General features: G+C 35.8%; 1 pseudogene across 1 annotated transcript; it reads left to right on the forward strand.

Moving 5' to 3' along the window:
• Positions 1–9,520: 9,520 nt before the first annotated feature.
• On the forward strand, positions 9,521–26,672 carry LOC143590701 (uncharacterized; annotated as a pseudogene). The gene is made up of 11 exons (XR_013145521.1): positions 9,521–9,596; positions 9,698–9,783; positions 24,094–24,286; positions 24,449–24,719; positions 24,805–24,934; positions 25,018–25,126; positions 25,210–25,312; positions 25,398–25,523; positions 25,628–25,821; positions 26,442–26,519; positions 26,630–26,672. The product of XR_013145521.1 is annotated as an uncharacterized LOC143590701 (transcript).
• Positions 26,673–26,866: the final 194 nt, after the last annotated feature.

Genomic DNA, 26,866 nt, shown 5'->3' on the forward strand with positions numbered 1-26,866 from the left:
ACTAGCCTCTTGCGTTTCCTTCATTGCTACTGTCATGCGGGAAATTTCCTCTTTAGTTTCGGTTCCATCTTTTAACAGTCCGAAAACGTTCTCTCTCGTATAGCGCATGTAACCCACATCACGCTCCAAACATGAAACAACAGCTGCGAGAACTCGCTCTACAGGTTCGGTTATGGGTGGTAGGGTGTTGGGATAAGCAGGGTGGTTCGGGTGAGGTAACGGGGGAACTTGTTCGCGATAGACCATACGTCTGATCATATTAGGGTACCACTCCCAGCTAACTTCGTTTTCGTACATGCCTCCAGATAAGCGGTACCTATTCGGTGCGGGAGCTTCGAGTTCCGGGACTACACGGGGTGGCGATGCGGTAGGTAACTGCGGTTCCTTCCCGTGAGCATGAGTCATCGGATCAGATGATGATGAGGATGGCTTCGACATCCCTACAGGTAAGCCGTGTATGCGCGCGCGTATGAGTGAAAGAGGTAAAGAGATAAGATAACAAATACTACACAAATCTATGCAGTGCGTATCATTATAACTAATGGGTCGTCGCGGTTATAGTCTAGTATGCATGCAGCTTCTAGTTCGCTATAACCAATGGCTCTGATACCAATCTGTCACACCCTCAAAATCTACTAACGGAGTTTTACCGTCAGAGGGTGTGAGCTAACAGGATCGGAATCATCAGTTATAATCAAACCATAAAATAAAGTTTCAAAACCATGAAAACGTTTACGAGTAAATAAATGCGGAAGCGTAAAAACCTTTAATCCAAAAGTTGCGTCACGCAGGACGACTTAAAACCAATGATAACCGTTAAAAATAAGTTTGCATAACAAAAGCGTTTTCAATCAATGCATGTTCCTAAACCGCGCGTCCGCCTCGGCTACCTGAGAATAACATACTAAAAGTGTCAACACAAGGTTGGTGAGTTCACAAGTTATATAAAAATAAATCGTTTAGCGTTTGCGTTCAGCGTTTTGCGTTACAGCGTTACAGCGTTTTGCGTTACAGCGTTACCAGATAGTGTTATGTCAATTATATATCGATAGGTAGCTAGTCTATACAACAAGTATTACTAAGTGTTCGACACCGAAGCTGACTCGTTTATTAAGTGCCTTGTCACCAGGTCCTCCAGACCATGGTACGTGTTAGCCAAAATTACACCCGCTCGACCTCCAGTCGAGTTTAGCGTTGGGTGGGGTTTGTCAAACCCAGTAGTACTACTCAACAGTGACTCGCTATTCTAAATATTAACCGGTTCGATGTGTAGGACTTCAAATGTTTCGTTTGCCACTTAGCCTTTACAAGTGATATATAATTTATAACAAAATCTTAAATGCGTTGTGGAGTATGTTATCTCCCCCAAGTGAAAAGCGTTTGAAAACAGTTTAAAGAGGGGAAAGTGAAACTCACTGTTTACGAAGAATTTCCCAAATTAAATCACCAAGATGCGCGTCACAGAAAAACTCTCTCTAGCGTTCTAAAACAACAAAGAGATTTTTCTAAGTGTCGGAATATTATAGAGTCTCTAGACCCGGCACATAATACCTATGCACATAACATGTTTCGTGTTTCGTTTGTGAATCGTGTGTGACTTTAACGAGTGTATTTGTGACACATTACATGTGTAAGCAATCATATACGTGTCATGTATTCATAAAGTACATCACTAGCAATTTTTCCCCGTAAGGGCATTTTGGTCAAATCATGACAATTAACTAGCCATCATTCCCCATAAGGGCATTTTGGTCAAATTATGACAATCAATTAGCAGTTATTCCCCGCAAGGGCATTTTAGTCAATACACGACAATTATCTTGCAATCATTCCCCTCAAGGGCAATTTGGTCAAAACACGATAATAAATTAGCAAGTATCATATTTCATGCATTTTCACAAAACTCAGCAGCTAGTTTCACCGAGACAGAAATTCTACTTAAAAGATTGTACTATTCCACCGATCATAGCATCTCAATTAATTTACCAAAAATCATCACAGAAGTATATATGTCTTAGGTTTCCAGAACATATTTTATTATATTTTTATTCCACATAGTTTTCTCACAATCATCAAATCATTACAGCAAACTCATAACAGTCAAATTCATGCGCAACAGAATGTTATTTGCAATTCCCGTTAAACGAAAAATCCAATAAATGCAAGACCACTTGGGTTAGGTTCCTAACTCAATGAGTCAACTTCCAGAAGTAGAACCAACCCAATTGGTCTCGTAGTTCATGAGATATAACATTTACAAAACAACCTAACAGCAGGTCTAACAGCTCAGCTTTGCACAACGTTTTTGTAAAATTATAAAAGTTAACTTCTACTTGTCCAAAAGTTACAAGTTTATATTCTTTAGAAACTAGACTCAACCTAGTTTACTGTAGTATTAATAATCTCAACCAATTTACATGTTTACACTTCGTTACAGTCACTTAAACATAAAATACACATTCTGTCCAGAAACTATTTGCATCCAAACTCAACATAATAACAATCCATGAACTATCATGCATTCATATAACCCTCTAGACTCCATAAACACCATCCATGCACATCAATTACACATTATACACAAGATTAGGGTTTTTGTTTGAACTCAAATCAAAGACACAACAATCAACATGTTACAATATCAATTCTACTTATCAAATCATTACTCAATCAACAACAATCATATTGATTACATATATATATGAAATCGGCAGCTTACGGTTTACAATTAACCCAACAAACATCAAAATCAAGTAATAAGAATGTATAGGATAATCAATTATACCTTCCTAGCACCTAGTTCTTCAATCAAGGGCTTGATTTGGTGGTTGTATGTGTGTGTGAAGGTGACGGCAGCCAAGAGGGATGGAGGGGGTGGCTGATCGGTTTTGGGAGAAAGAAAAATAAGAGTTAGGGTTTATTATAACATAGTATTTATAGAATACTATGTTACACTTTAGCCCCTCCACTTTTAAGTATTACTTTTCCTAGCTTAAACTAACTTGTTTACATCTTGAGTTAACGTTTATAACCATGTTATCACACAACACATAAGTCTAACACATAATTACTGTTTTGACGTTTTTCGTTTATTCATCAATCGTTTGTGTCAACTCGTTTGCGTTTCGGTGCAATTCCCGAAAGACTACACATGTAGTAAGTGTTAAGCGTCATTTAAACCCTAGTTTAAATGTAATGAAGTGTGCGTTATAGATTCAATGATCTTAAGTTTGAATTGACGAAGTTGAGTTAACGTAGTTAACCTGAAATTGACGATTGTCACCGCACGGGCCAGCACGGCCGTGCCAAATTCTTGGGAACCATGCGTGCAGATTTAAAAGTGGTTTTATAACCTACCTAACACCATTCTCACCCATTCCACTCTCCCCACAGCCGATTTCAACCCCTAACCCTCGAATCTCTTGTTCTTTACCGGATTTTAACACCTAAGGTATGCTTAATCTTCCTTTCCATCTTCCTTTTCCTTGTTTTTGTAGACTTTAGGGTTTGTTCTTGAAGGATTTAGGGCTTTTCCAATCCTATCACTTTTGGGTCGGATTTGCCCTAATTCCTTGTTGTAGTGGTTAGTTTTAGGGTTTTATTTGACTATTTTGGGCTTAAATGCGTTGATTTTAGTTGATTGGGTTGGCTTTCCGGCGACAACTGCCGCCAGCACTGTTTCTGCATGGCCTGCACAACCGACGGCACGGTCACGCACGACCGACGGCACGGTCACGCACGGCCATGCGTGGTCGTTTTCCGGCTAGACAGTTTCCGATCGACCAGTTTGTTTTCTGAGGCCTCCTGCATGGTCCTGTCGGTCCGCACTGCCTTGCACTGTTTCCAGCATGACCATGCCAAATAGTCAATCGACCCATTTTTCATTTCCTTTTGTTATGCTGATTGCTCTCTTTTTGTCAAATGTCGACAGGTCGCAGCCACCCGTTTCTTCAGTTCGCAGGCAGCAGCGGCAAGAGTCGCGACGCTCACCGCCGGCTCGGTGAGTTGTGGACCAGACAAGACAATTTCGCTTTGGGCAGTGTTCAATGCTATGAAACTCTCACGCACATCAATCAGCGTGAGCGTTTCGAGGCTTTTCTCACGGAGCCATGGCGGCGTCTTTACGCCATCCAACGGCCAGTCTACCTCGAGATCACCCTCGAGTTTCTAGATCCCTTCTTCATGTATCCGTTGATCTGCGACCCCCACGACAGTAGCTGCGAGGTTCGTTTTAGACTGGGGGCAAGTGGTATAACTAGTCCCTTGCCACCCTCGCCAGTACTTTGGGGTTATATACGGACGAGGAGATAGAGACTGAGCTATTTGGTGGCTTGTGGGATTTCCCGAGTACCGAGGTGAGATACGCTCTAGAGAGATGTTACTAGTTGACAGCACGAAGGTCGGTCCTCGAAGGCCACCCTCCTACAGTCCTACTAGACCCGCTTCACCACCTCCTACACCACTATATATTACACTGCATAGGAGGACGCAGTGATAGCGTAGGTAACATCGTGACCCGAGACCTTTCTCACTTGTACTGTATCATCGATGGTCACGACTGTAACCTAGGGTATAGTGTGGCACAGTGTTTCAAACAGGCGGGTGGTTCCACACCGGGGAGCTCCATCTGCACAGGTATGCTCATCACTGAGCTGGCCCACCAGATAGGAATGATGGATATGCCGGTTGCGGGCTGAATGACACAGATGGGTGAGGGAATTGTAGTGGGTATTGATCAGCTACGTTCGATAAGGATCGTCAGGCAAGTCGGGAACCAGTCTCGATTGATTGATAGGCAGGGTCGCGTTTAGGATCTACTGCCCCCGCCTGAGGACGAGCACATGCAGGACCAGCCTCCACCGTAGCAGGCCGAGGACCCAGAGCCGCTTAACTACGAGCGTTTATGGGAGAGGTTCGATCAGTTCAGCCTCAATCAGGAGTAGGTTCGGGTAACTCAGGAGCATATCTGGGCCAAGTAGATCGATCAGCGGAGCCTGATTGACTATACCGCCAATTATACACTCCGAGGCTTCGAGTGGATGTACGCATACGGTTAGGCCCATGCGGCACATCGGGGTTTCACGGTTCCCGATGCACCTTCGTGGTCCTACGGCGCTTCATCGAGTCACCCTTCGGGCATGCAGTTGCCGCCCTTTGATGTGCAGTTCTCTTAGCCTGGTCCTTCCGCTAGCCCGTTCTTTGACCGCCCTCCGAGCCCCCTTGTTCAGCCTGGACAGTTCACGGTTCACGACCCCTATACCATGGCGGATCCGTACGGCTCTGACTTGTTCGCGAACCGGGATCCGGAGTCGTCTGGTTCAGCATTTGATGATCTTGGAGAGTAGCACTTTGTTTTCGTTGTTTTTATTTTAGGACTTGTTGACTTTATTTTTATCTTGTATTTGTAGACAATTTCATTTTCTTGTGGATTTGGGATAATGATGGATGCTATTTGGATTGATGGTATGGATTGTGTTTGTGTATTGTGTTGTTTGGTATGATTTGGTTTGTCTTGCTTGATCCTTGCAGGTGGTTATTATGGATTGCACAGTTGGCGTTGCCGGGTCTTCACTGTTGACCCTCCTAGGTCTTTTGTCTGGTAGCCTTGCGGTTTTCAGGGGAGTTTTCTGTTATCTCTTTTGCAATTACTTTTATAGTTTTTTGTTGTGTAACAAGGGCATTGCACAATTCAAGTGTGAGGAGGGAAATTTTGTGAACTTTGTTTGTCCAAACTCAAATTTTTTGCAAAACGCCTAATTTTTTGTAGCAAATAATAACTACTAAGCAATTTTAATTCAACTTTAATTGTTTTGTCAAGGCACAAATCTTTAAGACATTCAAGCAAAAAATCTTTATAAGGCATACCTTTAAACACGACAAACAGATTCACATTCTTTCCTTGCAAAAGTTACCCATTCCGCCCGTTTCCATGAGTTGGCCTCATCATATTTTTCTCATGTTTTTGCGGGCAATTGAGTGAGCCGGGTGATTATTGTAAGATAGAACTTGTTTTTGGGATTGCATTTCAAAACCATATACATATACATGGCATAAACCATTGAGGAATTTAGGATAAACCACATGTCTAGCCGTTTTTCACTTATATTTTCCTTAACCACATTATCCGCTTAGTAGCCTATGTTTAGCCTTTTCCCGTGTTTTTCTATTTCGCCCTATTTTTATCGCCACTTAGCCATATAGCCTTTTATGTTTTCACCCATTTTTTTGGTTAGAAATCCGGTTCGGCTTAGTTAGTTTATTTTGCATTTCGTTTGTGTTATATTTTATCACTTGGGAACTTTAGAAGCACAATGCTATCTCCCAAAGTGAAAAGTTTGTATGTAAAGTTTATAAGTTTGGCAAAAAAAAAGTTAGTTCATCACATATTAGGTGAAACTTGATTTAAAGAGCAATTTTTGGTTTGTTAGCTCTCGGCCCGTATAAACTTTTTGGTTTGGTTAGTTAGATTTTGTTTTGTAGCTAACTTAGTTCCGGATTTTCTAGACGTTTATCCACTTTTCCCAAAAATTCCTCACCCTAACCCTAAGCCAAGTTACAACCCTCAAGTACTTGTGTTTTATGCCATGTATGTGTCGGTTTGATTTGACCCTTAAACAAGGCTATGCCTTGCTTAGTCATCGTCTTGGCATCGAGTGTTCTCAACATGCACTATTACACGCATGATCACTAAATATAGCCGAGTGTATGAGTGAACATTCTGAGGTTTGCAAGGTGGGAATGTGATGACAAGTTGTAATGTTCTCTAGATTATGTCTTCATCTTTATTAGGCTTGTTTGGACATATTTACAATGCTTGCTTGATATATTAAAGATTTGAATGATTATTGCTTGCGGGTTATTATTGCTATTTTGGAGTTTGTTTTATTTGCTTGAGGACAAGCAAAACTCAAGTGTGGGGATGTTTGATGTAACACAAAGTGTACATCTTATTGCATCGAATTATGCTCATATTTAAACCGAACTCCATGCAAATTCATTGTTTTAGGTACTTATTTGATTTATTTGTGAATTTGCAGGTCCGGGCGCCCGCCCGACAAAGAAAACACAAAAATAGGGCGTTTCAGGGACAAAAACAGCAATCTGCCAGACCCGCACGCCCATGCATGCCCGTGCATGGGACCGTGCCACCTTGGAAAATCACCAGTGCAAGCCAATGCAGGATCTAATGCAAAGAAATTAAAAATGGCCAGTGCGTGCACGCCCGTGCCAGACCATGCAAGCCCATGCTCGAACAGAGAAATCTGACTTTTTGGTCAGACTAAAGCAATGGGTTGACTTTCCACATCAGGGCACGATCGTGCATGCACGTGCACTTGCCCGTGACAGACGTCCAGAATGCATAAATACACCTCCATTACCTCTATTTCAAGGGTGGAGCCTTAGGGGAATTCTCTAAATTTGCTGGAAAATTATTGTGTGTTTGCTAGAGAGAATTCAAGGCTTCCATCTTGTGTGATCATCCTTGTAAGTAGCAATCATCCTTCATCTTAGTTTGCAATTTCTTCTTCTTAACAATGCTTTGTAAGACTACTTTGATTTTGTTTATTGTATCAAGCCTTATGGGCTAATACTTTTGTTACTTAGATTTTGTTGAAACTTTTACTTATGTGATATTTATCTATGCATGATTTTGGTAAGTTGGTGTTCTTCAAGTTTATGATATGTTCTTGAATAGAATTTAATGGTTGAATGCTTGTTTTAATTCCTATTCTTGTTAGTTTGATAGATGCTTGGCCATAATATGTTGGAAAACTATGTGTTGAGTATTTGTTTATGAACTTAGTTTGTGTATGCATACTTTGTTTATATCACTAAGATAGGAATGAGGAAATTAACTTGGTTATGAATTTTAACAAGTATGAAACCTATCACTTGATATTGGAAAATTGTAGGGTGATAACATGATTCTTTGAATTGGTTGATGTTTGCTAGAGATTAAGGCCATAATCTTTGGTTTATATTTTGCTAATTTAAAAGATTCTTGTGTTTAACTAGTGTTCTTGAGCTTGTCTATTTTACATGATTTTAGGTGGTTAGTTTGTTGTTTTCATGCTAGCTTTCCTTTAATTATGAGATTAGGTAGTTTTGACAAACTTACTAATCTATAGCTATTATCTTGAAAAACACCCATCATGATGCTTGTTGTTAGTGTTAGGTTGCCTTGATTGGAATTTGATATTGATGCTTGCTCATGATGTTTGCCATTATCATTGTCATTTTGTCACTAAGTTTAAGTGGATGCATAGTCTAAGTAGCTTTGTTTGGATTGATTGTTAGTTGTATTTTATATGCTTTGTTATTGTTATATGTTAGTTTAGTAATTTGAAAAACCAATTTCATTGCTAGTTCGGTTAAATCAATTACAAAGATTTATTATCAAAAGTTCTCCATGTCCATGGATTGACACTCAGTTCTTACCAATACTTTGCTGCAAACGATAGGTACACTTGCATTTCGTGTGTAGTTTGGTTGTTGGTGAAAACCATTTTTAAAACCCGATTTATGTGAAACTTTTATTTAAATTTTTATATATATATATATATTCGCACACGTCAATAACAAAGCAAATAAACTATAACTAACAATCAATCCAAACAAAGCTACTTAGACTATGCATCCACTTAAACCTAGTGACAAAATGACAATGATAATGGCAAACATCATGTATTAAGCATCAGTATCAAATTACAATCAAGGCAACCTAATACTAACAACAAAACATCATGTTGGGTATTCATCAAGTTAATAACCATAGATTAATAAGTTTGTCAAAACTACCTAATCTCACAATTAAAGGAAAGCTAGCATGAAAACAACACCCTAACCACCTAAAATCATGTAAAATAGACAAGTTCAAGAGCACTAGTTAAACACATGAATCTTTTAATTAGAAAAATATGAACTAAGGATTATGGCCTTAATCTCTAGCAAACATCAACCAACTCAAAGAATCATGTTATCTCCATACAATTTTCCAATATCAAGAGATAGGTTTCATACTTGTTAGAATTCATAAGAAAGTTAATTTTCACTAGTCATTCCTAACTTAGTGATAAAAACAAAGTATGCATACACAAACTAAGTTCATAAATAAATACTCAACACATAGTTTTCCAACATATTATGGCTAAGCATCTATCAAACTAACAAGACTATGAATTAAAACAAGTATTTAACCATTAAACTCTATTCAGGAACATGTCATAAACTTGAAGAACACCAACTTGCCAAAATCATGCATAGATAAATATCACGTAAACAAAAGTGTCAACATAATCTAAGTAACAAGAGTATTTAGCCCATAAGGCTTGATACGACAATCAAAATCAAAGTAATCTTACAAATCATTGTCAAGAACAAAATATTGCAAACTAAAATGAATGATGATTGCTACTTGAAAGGATGATCACACAAAGATGGAAGCCTTGAATTCTCTCTAGCACACACACAATAATTTTCCAGCAAATTCAGAGAATTTCCATAAGGCTCCACACTCAAAATGGAGATAATGGAGGTGTATTTATGCTGTCTGGACGTCTGGCACGGGCTTGCACGGCCGTGCCTAAATGTGGAAAGTCAACCCCTTGCTTTAATCTGACCAAAAATTTAGGTTTTTCTGTTCTGGCACGGGCTTGCACTTGCACGGGCTGGCCATTTTGAATTTTCTCGACATTAGATTCTGCACTGGATTGCACTGGTGAAATTCCCGAGTGGCACGGCCTTGCACAGGATGGCATGGCCGTGCATGTCTGGCAGAATGCTGTATTTTGTCCTTGAAACGCCCTCTTTTCATGTTTTCTTTGTCGGATGGCGCCCGGACTTGCAAATTCACAAATAATTCAAATAAATACCTAAAACAATGAATTTACATGGAGTTCGGCATAAATATGAGGATAATTCAATGCAATAAGATGTACACTTTGTGTTACATCGTTTACGCATGTTAAAAATCAAGTTATAGCAATTATAAACATATGTATAAATTGCAGCAATTCAGTTGGTTCGTGTTTGGTTCATTTAACCCGGTTTGCATCATCTGGTTCGTTTAACGACTGGTTCAGTTCGTTTATGCACTTGTTTAGCCCGTTTTAATCATTTTATCTTCAAATATTTATCCAATTCAAGCTAGGATTCAAATTTAAGATTTCTAGAACATTCTTTCATCATTATCTATCAAAAACACGTTTAAAATCATCGTTTACCTTAAGATATATTAGATGATTTGTAACATCTTGGATTTTTTAAACCCGTATTCATTTATGTTTAACATAATCCGAGAATTTATTCGGATCCTTATTATTAGTAATATCAAGTAATTATAAGTATCCCTTAAAATATTTTCACTTTATATCCCTTAGGTTCATTATAGTTGTTATTTCTTGATTTACCTTAAATTATAATCAGTATTTAATCATTTTAAGAACTATAGGGACCAAATTTGACCAAAACCAAAATTCCTCCTGCCCCTCCCCGGAGCGTCGTGAGGTGGCAGCCACCCATGGTGGCCACGCGGCGCTATGGGTGGTCTGCACATATTCGTTTTGTTGTTATATGTTTCCAAGTTCGTTTTTTGCCCGAAATCGCTTAGTTTAGGACGTAATCGAGTGAATTAAGCCCCAAGAAAACTAATATAACTAAAATACATGTCCATATACATAACCCCTTGATCAAGAACGATGTTTACAGCTTATAACATTGATTTGATCATTAAATGCTTATTCGGTTTCTTAAACAAGTAAGTAACCATGTTTAGTTCGATTTAGTGAATCATATATAAACATATCATTATTTCTCTGCAACAATCAACCCTAAACCCTAGAGGAGCCTTCTTAGCCGTCACATCCTCTGGCCTTCATCATTCTCTTCAGTTTTATTGTTGAAGATACACGCTTATTCGGTTGACTTTGCTTGCTTTCGGATCTTTGACTCTTCGTTTCTCTTGATCCTTTCACTTTCCGAGTAAGTTTTAAACATAGGAATCATTCATATATATTCCCTAGTCAATAAAATTCAATCAATTTCGGTGGTTGAAGGGTGTTGACTGGCCCATTCATTTAAAACTCGTTAAAGGGCAAAACAATCAACAAGTTTGACTCAACGTTTTCTCATACTTCTGCTCTGATTCAACATTCAGTCCAGAAGACTTTATTTCTCGTAACAAAATTTTAAGGCTACTGACTGAAACCCGACTTCCGACTCGCAGTTCGAATTCTGGTCAGTACCAGCTCGCTTAAATCTTAAATATAACATAACCTGAGTTATAGACGTCCGTTTGGATTGATTCCAGCGGAATTAAGTTCGTTTTTACTTATATTATCATATCTCAAAGTTTCAGGTTCTGATCATTAATTTCGTTCGACGCGTAGTGGACGACTCACTTAATCTTTAGTTCGTTTATCTTAATTATTAATCACTTGCCTTTAATCTAAGGTGACTTTTATCATTCCCCTATTTTACTAAATTTTCAAAACTTTTTGGGGACATATATGTATATCATACTTGTCACACCCTACCATGGGGCCTATGAGTTTCATGGACAAATTGGTACCAAATGTAAGCAGCGGAATATTATTATTAAAATAAGTTACAACTTGTTCAATACGTATTTAAGACAAGGTGCAACTACACAACTATCTCATCTCTGACACTGCTGCAATCCTGTGTTAGGTTCTACTAATCTTCTTGGCATCTAATCTTCATTGTTCATGTTCGGCATACGCCTCTATCCTTAGGCATTCTCATTACATTGCTAATCCAAATTGCTATCCACATAGTACTTGACCTGAATACATGCTAAAAAGTGTTAACTAAAAAGTTGGTGAGTTCGTGAGTTTAGCTCGCATACACATAAAAGAGTTAATTTATAATAGCGCGCAAGTTTGCGTGTATGTAAGTATAAAGCATGGTGCACATCAATCAAGTCCACAATCAATCCTGCATTCGATCATTAGCCTCCCCTCGACTTACAACCGAACGACACCCATCCCCGATTATCACTCTGCCAAGCAATAATCCAAACGTTAGGTCATATGCCGCAACGGTCCGCAAACCTCAGTGTGGTTTACCCGACATAGGGTCACTGTGCGTGGGGGTCTCCCAAATAGTACTATCCATACGAGCCATAGGCTTACTCTTTGAGTTAATGATTGTGTAGTTTAAAGCGGGACAAAAAATATGGCAGAAAAAAAGTCTTGATAAACATCACACCATAAGTAAAAAGCATGTATCCAGTCCAAAAAGTTTAAGTAAAAAGGACAGCACGAAACTCACCTCAGTCCATATGCAATATGTGTAAATGAAAGACAATCTATGAGCTTACAGCTACGCTAGGAACCACCAAGTACGCCTATTATATATATATATATATATATATCAATCAACAATAAGTAACTGGACAACAATGTAAAATTCATTACAGGTATCGTGTACTAGTTAATTCTAATTGTCAACCCATGTGTTTGGTTCCCGGTGAATAAAGTTCCCATTTATGGAAAGTTTACACTTAAATAATTTTACAATATTGGTGTTGTTGTATAAGCATTATAGTTTAACTCTTGAGAGTTTTAGTTACCTTGGTTTACTTGTCGGGTTTCGATAAAGTTTCCATTTTTGGAAAGTTCGGGCTTTCGGTTAGGTTCCGGGCCATCATATGATCATAGAAGCTATTTAGTATATTTATATCAGTAGCATAATGATCTTTGTTTGAAACATCAGGTCATGGGTTTACAAAAGTTAACAATACCGGTTATTACCGGTATTGTCATTTTTTAACGAAACTTTTTGAAAGAATAGTTAAGTAAACGGATACTTTTGTAATGAAACTTCTCTTTTTCCAGAGATATATATATTACAAAATTGAGTTATATTCATGTATGATGTTTCAGAAATTTTGGGGTGGTACGGTTTTAGTCCTCGTACCTTCGTTTAACGTTTATTTTGGCGAAAACCAAGTTTAAGACTTAGATATTTTTGTAAAATAAGTAAACACTCAAATTATGATTTTATTGGCTCATAGTTGTTATTAAAAATCAGAAACTTCATAACTTTATATTTTTCAAAATACTTGTTCAGTTTACGTCGGTTTAATCGTGACTTGCGTTTAAACGGGCATTCTTGACAAAAGTGGTGTCGTATCTATCAAAAATGTTTTATACTGGTGTAATAAGGTATTTTAAATAAATTTATGGAAAATATACATTTTATATTTTTAAACCATTTTGGTCTTAAAAAGTCAGCCCGTTCGGTTCTAAACGAAACAATGCTTTAAAGCTTGTAAAAGGGCCATTTCTTTTAAATCCGCTTATCCTTAGACATTTTATAACTTATAATGAGGTATTTTAACTTGTAAGTTTCTGTTTTAAAACTTATTTTTTTACACTTTCAGAATTTGAGAAAACTCGTTTCCGAAAATGCCCTTTCATCATGTTTTTAACAAAAGCTTACTTTTAGTCACCAAACATGTTAGGGTCAGTTAACATAAATAAATATAGGTTGTTTTGGCATTTCATGGGTTTTGAAAAGTGCTCATAGCTGCAGTTTTGCTAGCGTGTCCGGTTTTGGCTCGTTTGGGTTCTAGTTCAATTTTTAAAAGCGATGATTCATGCAAAATGGTTACGGGTCAGATTATATCAGTAAAATAAAATGTTTAGGGCTGCCAAAAAAAGATATCATATTATTACTTCGGTTGCACGGCTTGTTTCTTATCAAAACGGATTACCAAAGCGCCGGTTCGGATGCTTTTTAGCACACGGTTTATAGGCATCTTTCGGGGCTGATTTATACCAAGTTCAAGGATTAAAATAAACATGGTTTAACTTAAAACTTTCTGTTTCAAAACCAATATTTTCTGTTTCGTAGTTTTAGTTTTATGTCCGTCATATTTTTATTCCAAGAATGCCCTTAGCAACGTTTATTGATTAAAATATGATTCCTCACCACAAAACAGTTTAGGACCAGTTATATTACATAACAATGACTTATTAAAAGTTTTATATTGATATTAGGGTGTAGGGAACCCAAACAGTGGTTTCGGTTCAGTTCGGTTTAGGCCCGCTATCACATTTATTCTATATTTTTAACAAAACTCAATTTTGGTTATCAAACATTTTAGGACCTGTTGTAATACATTAAAATAAGTTGTTTTAACATTTCTTAGGTTTTAAATATGTATTCATGGCTGCTCTTGCGAGTAAGGCCCCGGTTTTAGCCCGTTTAGAAAATAATTCGGTTTTAAAAACGATAATTCAAGTAAAATAGTTTTGTTTCAGATTATATATCTTTAAAACAATATATTTAGGGCTGCAAAAATATGTCATAATATCATCTAGGCTGCAGCTATTGTTTCTTAGTTAAACGAGTTACCAAAGGGTCGGTTTAACAGGTTAAACTCAAAGGTGTTTACACTATCATTAAAAGTTTATATTGGACATTTTTAAGGACTTCAAATGATATTATAAACTTCAAATCGGTTTTCACGTGAATTTGGCAAGTAAGGTAGTTTTAGTTCGAACACGGTTTCCCCATTACTTCTGCCCATATGTTTGGATATCAAAACAGGTAATATACTTTATATGTTATGGTAAGTTTAATAAGATTAAGTGGTTTAGTTTATATCACGTTCGTTTGGTTTAAAACTGTGTTTTCAGTTAAGTTTTTAGGCTCGTAAAAATCAGTTTATAGCTGGTAATGAGTTAGAGCTCTGGAATGAGTTTATGGCGAATTCATGAGCATGATTTTCAAGTATAGGGCTGGTCATTTAATAGATCACATGGGTCTTAAACGAAAATAAAAAATAAATACATAATGACAGATACCTTGATCGATTGAACACGGGTTTAGGCTTGCTGGTCCTAATGATCAATTGAAGCAGAAAGAGAATGGGTTTGGGCAGAATTCTTGATTGTAGATGGTAGCTTCGGTTCTTCAAGTGGTTTGCAAATGGGAGTTATTGAGTATGATGATTGAAATTAAAAGGGTTTATTAAGGGGTAAATCAAGTTGCAGAACATTGAGTGAAGAAAACTGCATGAACCCTGATTGGGAGTAGGCTGAGCTGAGGTCGAAGATGAGAGGGGGCATGGCCTGTCTTCGCTGGTGATTGGAGGCAGGGGCGATGGTTTTGATTGGGGCTGGAAATCTGGTTTATATATTTGGAGATATAATATATCTTATGTTATATTATTAATTTGTTACTTTTATAAGCTTCACTGATTATCTTATATAAATTGGATAGATAATGGTTTTTATATAAAAACATAGTGCTATGTAATTTAGATAATGTCTAGCTTGTCACATATCGTTTCTCGCTCCATTTGGTTCGGTGACCGGATGGTATTGTAAGAAATTGTATGATGTTTGAGTTATTTCTTTATTTATTGATTGATTTTATACCCAGTAAAATTAAATAGTCATTGGATGGTTCGTATAATTCTTGAAGCTTTCAGGTTCGTTCGGGTTAAGCCACTCTAGGTTTTGTTTGTTTAATTTGGGCCGAGCCATTTTATAAAGCGTGGTATTATTATTGGGCTTATCCCTATCTATCAGGTTCTACAAAGTTATTGGGTTGAGCCCATTAGGCATAATCTCTATGGTTTAGGCCAAGCTCATCGACATACAATCCGCTTTGGCTATTCGACTAACACCACACTAGACATCTAATGATAAGTTTTTGTTTTAAAAGATAATTTTTCTAGCCCTATTTTTGAGGTTGTTACAATACTATATATATAGAGAGAGAGAGAGATGATGGTTCAAATGAAAACCACTTATCAACTTAAAAACTATGAGAACTCATAAAACTCTCTTTTTTATTTTTTAAATTACCTACAAGGGTGTTTTAGGAACTTGTAAGATATGTATTTTCAATTCATTTATATGTAAATCCCCAGTTTATCTCTTTGTTAGTTTAATGGTTTGTCAAAATATTTGCAGAAGATCTATATTGATTCCATTTCATTTAATTTCATTCTTCACGTATATATTCATTTCTTTGATTTCAAACTAATTTCACATCTCACTGAAGATCAAAAGCACAACTTTTTTAATTTGTTATTTGCATAAAAACTAAATTGACCGTCCATCAACATCGTCATTGTTGTTGGTTGTTATTCGAATATATATTTCCTGAGTACATAATATTATCAGGTTTATTTAATCCTGGTCTCCTATAGTTTTCAGGTTACATAATACTAGGTAGGCTAAAATGGTTTTTCTGATTCGACATACTAGGTATGCAAATTGTGGGAAGGCAATGGAACCCATATAAGTCAAAGACGAGTGGCTACAAGAAAACCAAATATCAAAGCTTTAAGTTCGGAAGTCAAAGGCAGGAAATGGTTTTGGGCTACTGGTACTTTTTTTATAAAGATAGGGAATTATTTTGTGTTGTAACAAGATGATATTATTTATGTTCGAAAGTCAAAGGCTGTGAATTGTTTCTTGTTGTAACAAGATATGATTTTTGTTATGTTTTGTGATACCTAATAATTTGTTTTTTATGTTGCAAAAATATGCTAAAATTTAATCGATTACATATTGCATCTTAATTTTTTTTCTCCATTTTTTTTGTTTAGTTTAAAGTTGCATATACGTAGTTTGATACGATTAGATATATGTATCTTAATTCTTTTTCTCCATTTTTTTGTTTTAGTTTAAAGTTACATATGCGTAGCTTGATATGATTACATATATGTATCTTAATTATTTTTCTTCATTTTTATTTTGTCTAAATTCAGGTTACATATGAGTAGCTTGATACGATTACATATCTAAATCTTAATTATTTTTCTGTGATTTTTTTTTTCTAGATTAAGATTACATATGTATAGTTTGATACAATGAGAGGGATACATATATATACACCCATTAAAAGCCTACTAATGCATTGATACAGTACGTGTAAATTTTTATTTATATATTATTATTATTATTATTATATACGTTTAAGCATTATTGCAAGATACATTTATGCAAGTTAAAGTTATAGAAGAAGTTGCAAATACATATCCATAATTATAATTATTATAGGGTGCTATTTATCTTTTACGTATTATGATTTATGTTTGTTTTCTAAATGTTACATAAAACCTTTCTGATGGGAATAGATACAAAATAAATGGTAGAGATGAAATCGAGAAATTACAGGTATTTTGTTGAGTGTGATTACTGGTGGCCTCTAAGATAGAATTTATGTTCTACCCATAATACCCTTAGGGATGCCGTTCAAATAGAAAAAAGCCTTACATGTTTAATTTTAATCCTTTCCTTTTAGAAGAATTACCAAAATGCCATTGACTAAAACCATTGATTAGGGTTGATCAATGCCTATGATTGAATTAGTTGGTTTTCAAGAAAACTACTGCTTACTTGTTTATGTGCATTCGTTTGACATATCCCCTTGTGAAGGGTTCTTATTGACCAACGTTCAATTCGCTTGGCAACGGTCTTATTCTTATTATCATTATTTACTCATGGTTGATTACCGGCGCCCGATTCGCTTGGCAATGGTTTAATCGACAACTTATTTGCTTATGATTTGATTTCATTACCGCATTTATTACGTTTTGCTTATTTTTCTTATTTACTATATTAACATTATTTTATTGCAAAACTGGTGGTAAACTCACTCAACATTTGTTGTTGACAAACTCTGTTTTCTACGCATTTGCAGGTTACTTGAGTTGAAATTTGGACACTTAGAAAGACCTAAGGGTTTATTGAAGACAAATATGAATTTAACTTGTTATATATATATATATATATATATATATATATATATGGGATGGTTCAGGAGAGAAATCATTTTATTGTGAGAAGTGAATTCTAACCGTTGATTAAAAATGATCTATGGCATACATTGGTTATGGCATTTTTGTAATTAATGGTAACTACTTTTAATGATTTTTAATAAAAAAAAGGATAGTCTTGTAATTTTCTTCTTATGATAAATATAGAAACCCACTTTTTGTCTAAGAGAATTCCTTTGATCATGCTTTTGTCATCTTAGTTGCCAAAAATGCATTTATATAAAATTAGTATAATATATGAAAGTTGAAAATTTATATTGTTTTGGTTGAACTTGTACACTGCATCACGGGAAAAAAATCCAACATTTTTTTAAATGTCCTACATTTACATGATAAACCTACACTTGTTTTTTTAGTTGTAGTTTCAATAATTAAAAAACTTTCCAGATTCTCATGTTTATGTTTATCAAATGTGCTAGTGTTTGGAAAAAATATTTAGTGTGTAGCAATGTAGGATATTTAAAAAAATGTGTATGATTTGTAGTGTAGGATGTGAACTCTTATTGTGTGATAGTGTATGGTAGTGTAGGATGTGCATGTAATTTTGTGTATTGTATATGTAGTGTAGGATGTGTATGTAATTTCGTGTACCGTATCTGTAGTGTAGGATGTGGACTATTATTGTATGGCATATGACAATGTATGATAGTGTAGGATGTGTATTTAATTTTGTGTATTGTATCTGTAGTGTAGGATGTGTATGGTAAAAAGTGTAGCATGTGTAGTTGAGTGTAGGTAAATGTATTGGTATTGTGATACCAAAAAACTTAAATGTAGTTGAGTGTAGATAAATGTATTGGTATTGTGAATACTTACCATTTCAATCAGCGCCTAAAAATAGGTTTAGTGAAGACATTCTTTGATGATAAATGGTGGTGAATGAAGATTGAGTTCAATACAATCGATCAGAGAATTTGTACGATTCTTAGTGTAGGATGATTGTGTTTGAATTAAAGATTTGATTGTTTTTTATGTGGATAACAACAAGAACTGAGGGGTGATTATCTTCAATATGATTTGGTTTTGATTTCTGGATATGGTCAATATTACGTTAATAATTAAATAATTATATGTCAAATATAATGTTAATATATAAACATGTAAATAATTAAGTAGTTTCTATATATATTACATTTGTTCATTTACTATACTGCCCCCATATTTAAATAAAAGAAAATAAAAAAACTAAAAATCTGATTGGCTGAATAGACTTATCACACTTCTCACAATAACTTGACTTCTCTCCTAAACTTAAACATATATATATATGATATATATATATATGAATTTTTTTTTTGTATTTGAATATTGTGTGCACATTTGAAATTAAATAATTAAATAGATATTGTTACATTTATATTATGATAGTATCTTCGAGCTGTGAGCAATCGGATCACGCCCCGGTATTTCCGCCTTAGGTTGGGGTGTGACATGATTGATTCAAATTTTCAATCTTATCAAACCACGGGTATTTCGTCCTTGTTACGCTATATATACACATCCATAACGCAATTAAACGAAACCATACAACCCTCTCAGTAGCGCTAACATATCCCCCAAGTCAATTTCATCCTTAAATCAGTTTAAGACTAAGATTGAGTTCATGTATTGGCCGAAACCCTAACTCATCATTTGCTATCAATTCGTATTCGTTTTAGGTAAATGAAGTGTGGGTTTTGTCGGATGTAAACAAGGATTAAAAGCCCTCAATCAATTTCTATTGACGAAGGGCTATTGATCCTCAATTGGGATTAAAATCAAATTAGGGTTCTTATCAAAATTGGGGTTTTTAGCATAACCTGTTCATTTATTTAAGTTTCTATCATATAAACAAACTGAGAAGCTGGCCTGATGACCAACACTTGTATTTTATGTCACGAACCGGCCTGGGGCGCGGGTTCGAATTTCCCAGGCCCGATTTTGTTTGATATTTATTATTTTTGCTTTTAAATGCTTAAAACTTAATAATAATAATAATAATAATAATAATTAAACTAACAATAATTTTATGATTTTCATTTATTTAAAACCCTATCAATCCCAAAATCCGTTATGTCATATTTTGTTATTAGTTTATATTCGTTAGATTATTTATATTGTTTGTAAATTTAATTACAGGCAAAATAGTCGGAAATCTTCGCGGAACTAACCAACTTGTTTAAATTTTTTTCTAGTAAGGATCTATATTTCAAGGTGAGTAATTCATACCCCTTTTTCCTTTTTATTTTTAGGGTAACATGTGTACCACAAATTACTTTATTTTGCATTAATGAGTCCTCAATCACAATTCATATTAATGCGTTTATGTGTAATGCTCGTTATTTGTTATATGCTTATTTGTCAAGGTGTTTATTTATTGTTATGGTGAACCTCATCCTCATCCTCATTGGTATGATCATACACCCATCTTAGTAGCTTGACTTAGTGTCATGATGAACGGATTTTATTTGTTATTATTTCAATTAATTGTTGTAGTTACCGCATCCGCATTGAATTGTTATTTAATATCATGTATACATGAAAACTTATGTTTTTCTCACAACCGTTGTGTTGACGAAATATATACATTTTACGCATGTTGAAGGTACCTATATTGGATGAACGAAGTTGAAGCAAGTAGATGATACCGTTAGGATATCAACGAATATTATCTTGAAATTTATTTGTTATGGTTTATCTGGATAATGTTTATTTAAATATTGTGATGTACTTTGGCTATTTTAAAATTTAATAATTAGTTATTGTCACTATACCATTGTTAGTGTCTTGTGAGCTACTGTACAATCAGTTATAGCTCGGTATTTCCGCCGTAGGTTGGGTGTGACATGCTAGGTCAAGATATTTTGGTTTGGGATGTGTTTTGGAGACTTTAATACACAAAAAATAAAAGGGGAGGTGGGTCACCACGACTTGCGGCCACCCTATATGGGGGTCCTTTTTGGCCCCACCTTGGCTTATTTCACCTTGTTTTGCATGCCGTACGTGAAATCTCGGGTCCAAATTTATTTCGGGCCTGGTTTTTTGCAAGAAAAATAGATCGGGTGCGGCAATCAGCGCGAAAATGAGTGTTTTCGGCCAATTTTTTTTTTGTAAATTAAAAAAAACATGCTATTTGGTTGTAAAAATCCAATATATTTTCATGGATCGCTTAAAACATCTCGAATAAGTGTTTTGTAAGTCTTTTTAGGCTTGGCGGATGATACAATGCTTGTTTTGGAACTAGCTTTCGCGTTTAAAATCATAGCGTATTGTTAAACGAGTATCTTTTTGTTTAACTGGCTTGCTATGTACAATGGTCATAATATCAATATGTTAGTTTCTAATATACGTACATCACTTATAGATGCCCCAAGATATCCGGGTCATAACCAATCTCATTTGGTTATCTGTTTGTTCATTACGCAATAAATGATTAATCATTTATTCGATATATAAATACTAAGGTATACGTGGTTTTGTTACGAATGTCACAGTTAAACTAAATAAATAAAGTTGGTCTTCAAATTAAAACTTATTTAATGCATCCCCGTTAATAATAAGTTAAAGGGAAGTTATATAAGGAATTGCATCGTCCTACCCTTGTCCTCCTCCTTCACTTCGTTGACCTAATTTTCATCTGTTGTTGCTGCTTCATAATCTATTAGTTTAATATTAATCAGATAGGTTTATTGATAGATACGCAATGCAGTGTAGTACAATGCAATAAAGGAATCATCATGCCAGACACTCATGCCCTGGTTAATGATTTCTTAAATAGTCTTAAAAAACGTAAGATTGAGGGGGGTCAAAGACCACTGCTAAACTGACGGCTGAGCATTTGCGGTCGCTGATTTCTCAGTAGAGGCTTCCCAATGTTATTCTAGTCGGGGCTCTTATTCATGTAGTTAAGGCTATCGAAGAACAACTCACCAAAGCTAATCCCGCCAGTTAGTTGTTAGAGCTTCTTAATAATAATTTTATTAGACCATTCTCATTCACAAACCAACCCAACCCAATCTTTATTATAAAATTAATTTCTCTCTCTTCCACCAACCCAATCTAACAAAACCAAACTTTTCATACTCATTAGCAACCCAAACTTCACTATTTTTTATTGAATAAATATAACTTATAATTGTTTTTTATTACTAATTGTTGTTTTTTTATTAAAAGTGTTTAGAAATATAAAAAATAATTTCTTTATTTAAAAAAAACCAACATATAATTAATTTAAAAATATTTTAAAAAAAATATTTATATTCACCAAACACACTTATTATATAAATATATATATTTTTGCAATCTAAAGTTTTTTAATAAAATTTATACCGACATGTTAAAAAAAAGTAAACAAAACTGTATTTTTAGATTTTTTTAAAAACTTATTTACTAAAAGTTATTGAGGAAAAACATTTTTAGTGTTAAAATTAATTAGTATGAAAAGAAAAAATAAACAAATTAAAATGCGAACCAATTCTTTAGTGACATGTGGCCATGATGGTAGTGAGCAAACTAGGTTGTGGTGGCAATCTGTTCGGCTAGGTTTTATGATTTTTTTTAAATAGTGTCACAACCCAACTAATTCATCAATGGGAGTAGTCTTGTAATATCTTTATGTTATTATTATACTTGGTGTTTCAGAACTTGGTAGGTGCTAGTTAGGTCGTGGGACAGAGACTAGCGATTAAACTGGATTAATCTGGCTTTGGGATCAAGTCTCACTTGAGATAAAGATAGACGCCTTAAGTTGGGCTAGTGCATTTTCTCATTTATGGTTGGGTTTCCTCCCAAGGATGAAACTGAGATGATCGGGTGTGTCAGAAGCCCGCTGTTAAACTAAATAAATAAAGCTGGTCTTTAAAATAAAACTTATTTTATCCATCTCCGTTAATAATTGACAAAACAACAAAAGTAGCCATTTATGTTTGCACGTTTTTTCATTGGACGTTCTTTGGCGAAAGAAATTACAGAAAACATCCTTTATGCTTAAAAACTCTATCACGTTACGTCCTTTTGCACATGAGGGTAGTTTCGTAAATTTATATATATATTTAATAATTATTAAAAATAAAACATAAAGATATTTACACAATTAAAACTCTCTCTTTCTCTCTCTCTCTCTCTCTCTATATATATATATATATATATATATATATATATATATATATATATCCCTTCTTCAATCCATCTTTCTACCACCACTTACTATAGACCACCGCCACTACCACTCGCTAACCACCACCGTCCAACCAACGAACTCCTCGGTTTTTTTTTACGATAACAAAGCACTGCCATTCCCTATCCCGAAACACTCTTTCTAATTCTCTCCTCTTTGTACACACTATGGATTTCGCCCAAAAACCCGCTGTCGCCGTCACCTGTTTTGAACCACGATTGCCACTTGAAAACACAAATTTGGGGCTTCCACTTTTGTTAACTCAAATCCGCCGGAAATTGTCAAAAAGCCTCAATCACCACCGCCTCCACCGTCGCCGCCATTGGAATTCTACCTACCGGAATTTGACTACGACAAAGACTTCAGCAGCCCACATCCTCCGACGGCACAAACCCTAACCCTAACCATAACACCCAAATTATAAACCCTAACCATATCATCCCGATTTTACACATTCAACGGTGTTGACGGTGACAGCCGTAGTGGTGGTGGTGACGACGGTGTTGGTGAGGAGAGGGGGTTTGGGGTGGGTTGTTACGACAGGTGGTGGTGGTGGTTATTTGGTTGGAGATGGAGGACGAGAGAGGGGGGGGGTGAGTGATTTTAATATGTTTTTAATTTTTTAATTTTTATTATTACCTTATTTATAAAATTACAAACCTACCCTCATGTGCAAGGCACATGACCGGATTAAACAAAAAAATTTTAACTGAGTTAGTACTAAAGGACGTAACATGCAAAGAATTTGAAACATGAATTATTTTATGTCATTTCTTTTGCGAAAGGATGTATTTTGAAAACACGTTAAAACATAAAGGAGGGAAGTTATAACAAGGAACTGTATCGTCCTCCCCTTCTCCTCCTCTTCTTCATTCTTGATAAATTTAGAGGTTTTCGTAAAAATCCGAATTCGAAACTCCGAATCCGAACTATTAAATTTAATTCACGGTGGTAAGTATTCGACGACCACTCCTCCCTCCTCATCTGAGTATTCGGCGGTGGTAAGTATATGTTACAAATTGTTGATTGAAATTGAAATTATACTTGCATTTGTGACCGGATAACTTACACTAGAATCTTCAGATATTCGTATCCGAACCAGGTTTATTGATAGAATCTTCATCATCATCATGCCCTAGTTACTGATTTCTTAAACAACCTTCGAAAACGTAAGATTGAGGGCTCAAAGACCGCTGCTAAACTCACCGCCCGCTCCGTCATTTCCCAGCAGAGGCTTCCCAATCTTAATCAAGCCGGGGCTCTTATTCATGCCATCGGAGAACAACTCACCAAAGCGAATCCCCTCGGTTAGGTACAGCTTCTTAATTAATCATAATAATAATGATCATCTTATTATAATTATACTTGGGTATGCTTTAATACTTTTAACTTTGATTGGCCTGGAGGGGATATATATTTAAGTTAGGAGAATCAAGTGCTCTTTAGTCACTTCACTTGTGTAACTGCAGAGGTTGCTGTTGGAAATATTGTGAGGCGCGTGCTACATGTCATTAGAGAGGAAGATGTTTCACTAACAACCGCTTCAATTGGCGGCTTGATCTTGCAAGGCTTGAGTGATGATGAAGAAGAAGAAGAAGACAATCCACTTGTGTCAGCCGCCGCTCAGGCCTCCTTCCTTGCAGACTCTTCTAGAAGACGTTCCACCCCACTCTGCAGCAGCAGCAGCAGCTCTTCACCACTCTTCGTCTTCTGCTGGTGATTCGGAAGACAAGACTAAATGTTAGCTTAGTTAATTACCTCTCCACTATTTCTACAAACTTAAATCTTATGACTTATTGTAATTTCTAATACGCTCTGCATGCGGCTACTGATAAAAACTCAAGGAGTCGAAAGCTAAAGCATAATGTGATTGAGGCTGTCAACGAGCTTATTCAAGATATTGCCACCTGTCATGAACTGATAGCTGAGCAGGCTGTCGAGCATATTCATCATAAGTATTCTTTCCATCCCTTCATTATTTTTTTTTATAACTAGACATGTTTGTTAACTAGTAAGTAGCTTTTATAATTATCTGCAGTGAGGTTATATTAACGTTAGGCAGTTCGGGAACTGTAATTGAATTTCTTTGCGCTGCTAAGGAAAAGAAAAAGATCGTTTAGGGTTTTTGTAGCAGAGGGTGCTCCAAGGTTTGATTAAGAGATGTTATATTCTTCTTTTCTTTTTTCTTTTTACAAGCTTAAAAGCAATTAAACGAGTGATGGTTGTACAGATATCAAGGGCATACTCTTGCAAAGGAACTAGTTGCTAGAGGACTGCAGACAACAGTAATTACTGATTCTGCTGTATTTGCCATGATTTCACGTGTAAACATGGTATGCGTTTTAACTTCTTGCATCATCAACTTAACTGCTTTGCTTTCTTTTGTTTTAGTTACATTTTAGAATGTTATGATGGTAGGTGATTGTTGGGGCCCATGCTGTCATGGCAAATGGCGGTGTGATAGCTCCAGTCGGGTTAAATATGGTTGCGCTAGCGGCTCAAAGGCACGCTGTCCCTTTTGTTGTTCTCGCAGGCATTCACAAGGTAATAATACTCCCAGCACATAACTAGTATGATTTTGTACAACCTCTTTCGGTATGCTGAAGGCCTAGTTTTTGTAGTGATTGTTGTTTTTGGGCAAATGACAGTTATGTCCTTTGTATCCTCATAACCCAGAGGTGTTGCTGAATGAGCTCAAGTCTCCATCTGAGTTACTGGACTTCGGCGAGTTTTCAGATTGCATGGATTTTGGCACGGGAACCGGGTCCCCGCTTCTTCATGTTGTTAACCCTGCTTTTGATTATGTGCCGCCAAAGCTCGTCAGCCTATTTATTACTGACACGTAAGCTCACTTGTCTCTATATATTTACAGGTTTAGTTTCATATATACCCAACCAAAACTAAATATATCATATATACCAAATTTAATAAATTATTATTATTTAAAGACCATTCTACCCTCCTTTTCATTATGTTTGTTTAAACCCTATATTTTATTTGGATTTTGATGATGACGATAAGCTAACGAACTGAATCGTTGTTTCTTTTTTTTGTATCGGTAGATAAACGAGCGAGGTATAATCGCATGATAAGCAATCTAACTTGAACCAGATAGTCAAACCAACCGTAATCATATCTGTCTCTGTCTTCATGTGCTTGGCGCATTATTATATTATCGCATTAAAGCATATTATTGCATCGGTTCATTGCATCTGTTTACCGACTTGTGTTTGTTTTTGTTATAAATGAAAATATTTAAGCTAAAAATGGATAAATAACAAATTTTGAAGTTAAAGATTGGCATAAATTAGAACTTTTTGACAGGTGTAAAATGGTCATTTAATAAAGTGTTTTAATGAATTTGGTATCTTTCAAGTTTGTAGGGTGTATATGAAATTCTTCCATATATATATGTGTGTGCAGTATTGCATTGTTCATTAAATTCTGTTTGTTTGTTTGCAGGGGAGGGCATAATCCATCATACATGTACCGGCTCATAGCAGATTACTACTCTGCTGATGATCTGGTGTTGCAACAGAGGTCAACTTGTTGATATTGGTTTCAACATCCATATCTGTTTTGTTTTCATTCATGAGTAAGCCAGCCAAGCCTTTGATTTCATGTGCTTGATTGATCTTAATAATGTATAGCTCTGAAATTGCAGCAGTTTTGAAAGGAGGTGGAGGTGGATGATTAGGGGCAATGATAACATTTATTTGTGAGAATGAGGAAGTTAATTTATGTATGGCATGGTATGGTATGATGTGCTTGCTGTATGTTTTAGATCCTTTCGTCCCTGTTGTTTTGTTTTGCAAATATTAAGTGTTGGTGTTGCTGGAGCCACCCAAAATGAATGATGAAATATTATACTGAAAGTGGCGGAAGGT

This window comes from Bidens hawaiensis, unplaced genomic scaffold (assembly GCF_021521415.1).
Source record: "Bidens hawaiensis isolate Kalapana, Puna unplaced genomic scaffold, B.hawaiensis_p1.1 tig00038965_1, whole genome shotgun sequence".
NCBI lineage: Eukaryota > Viridiplantae > Streptophyta > Magnoliopsida > Asterales > Asteraceae > Bidens > Bidens hawaiensis.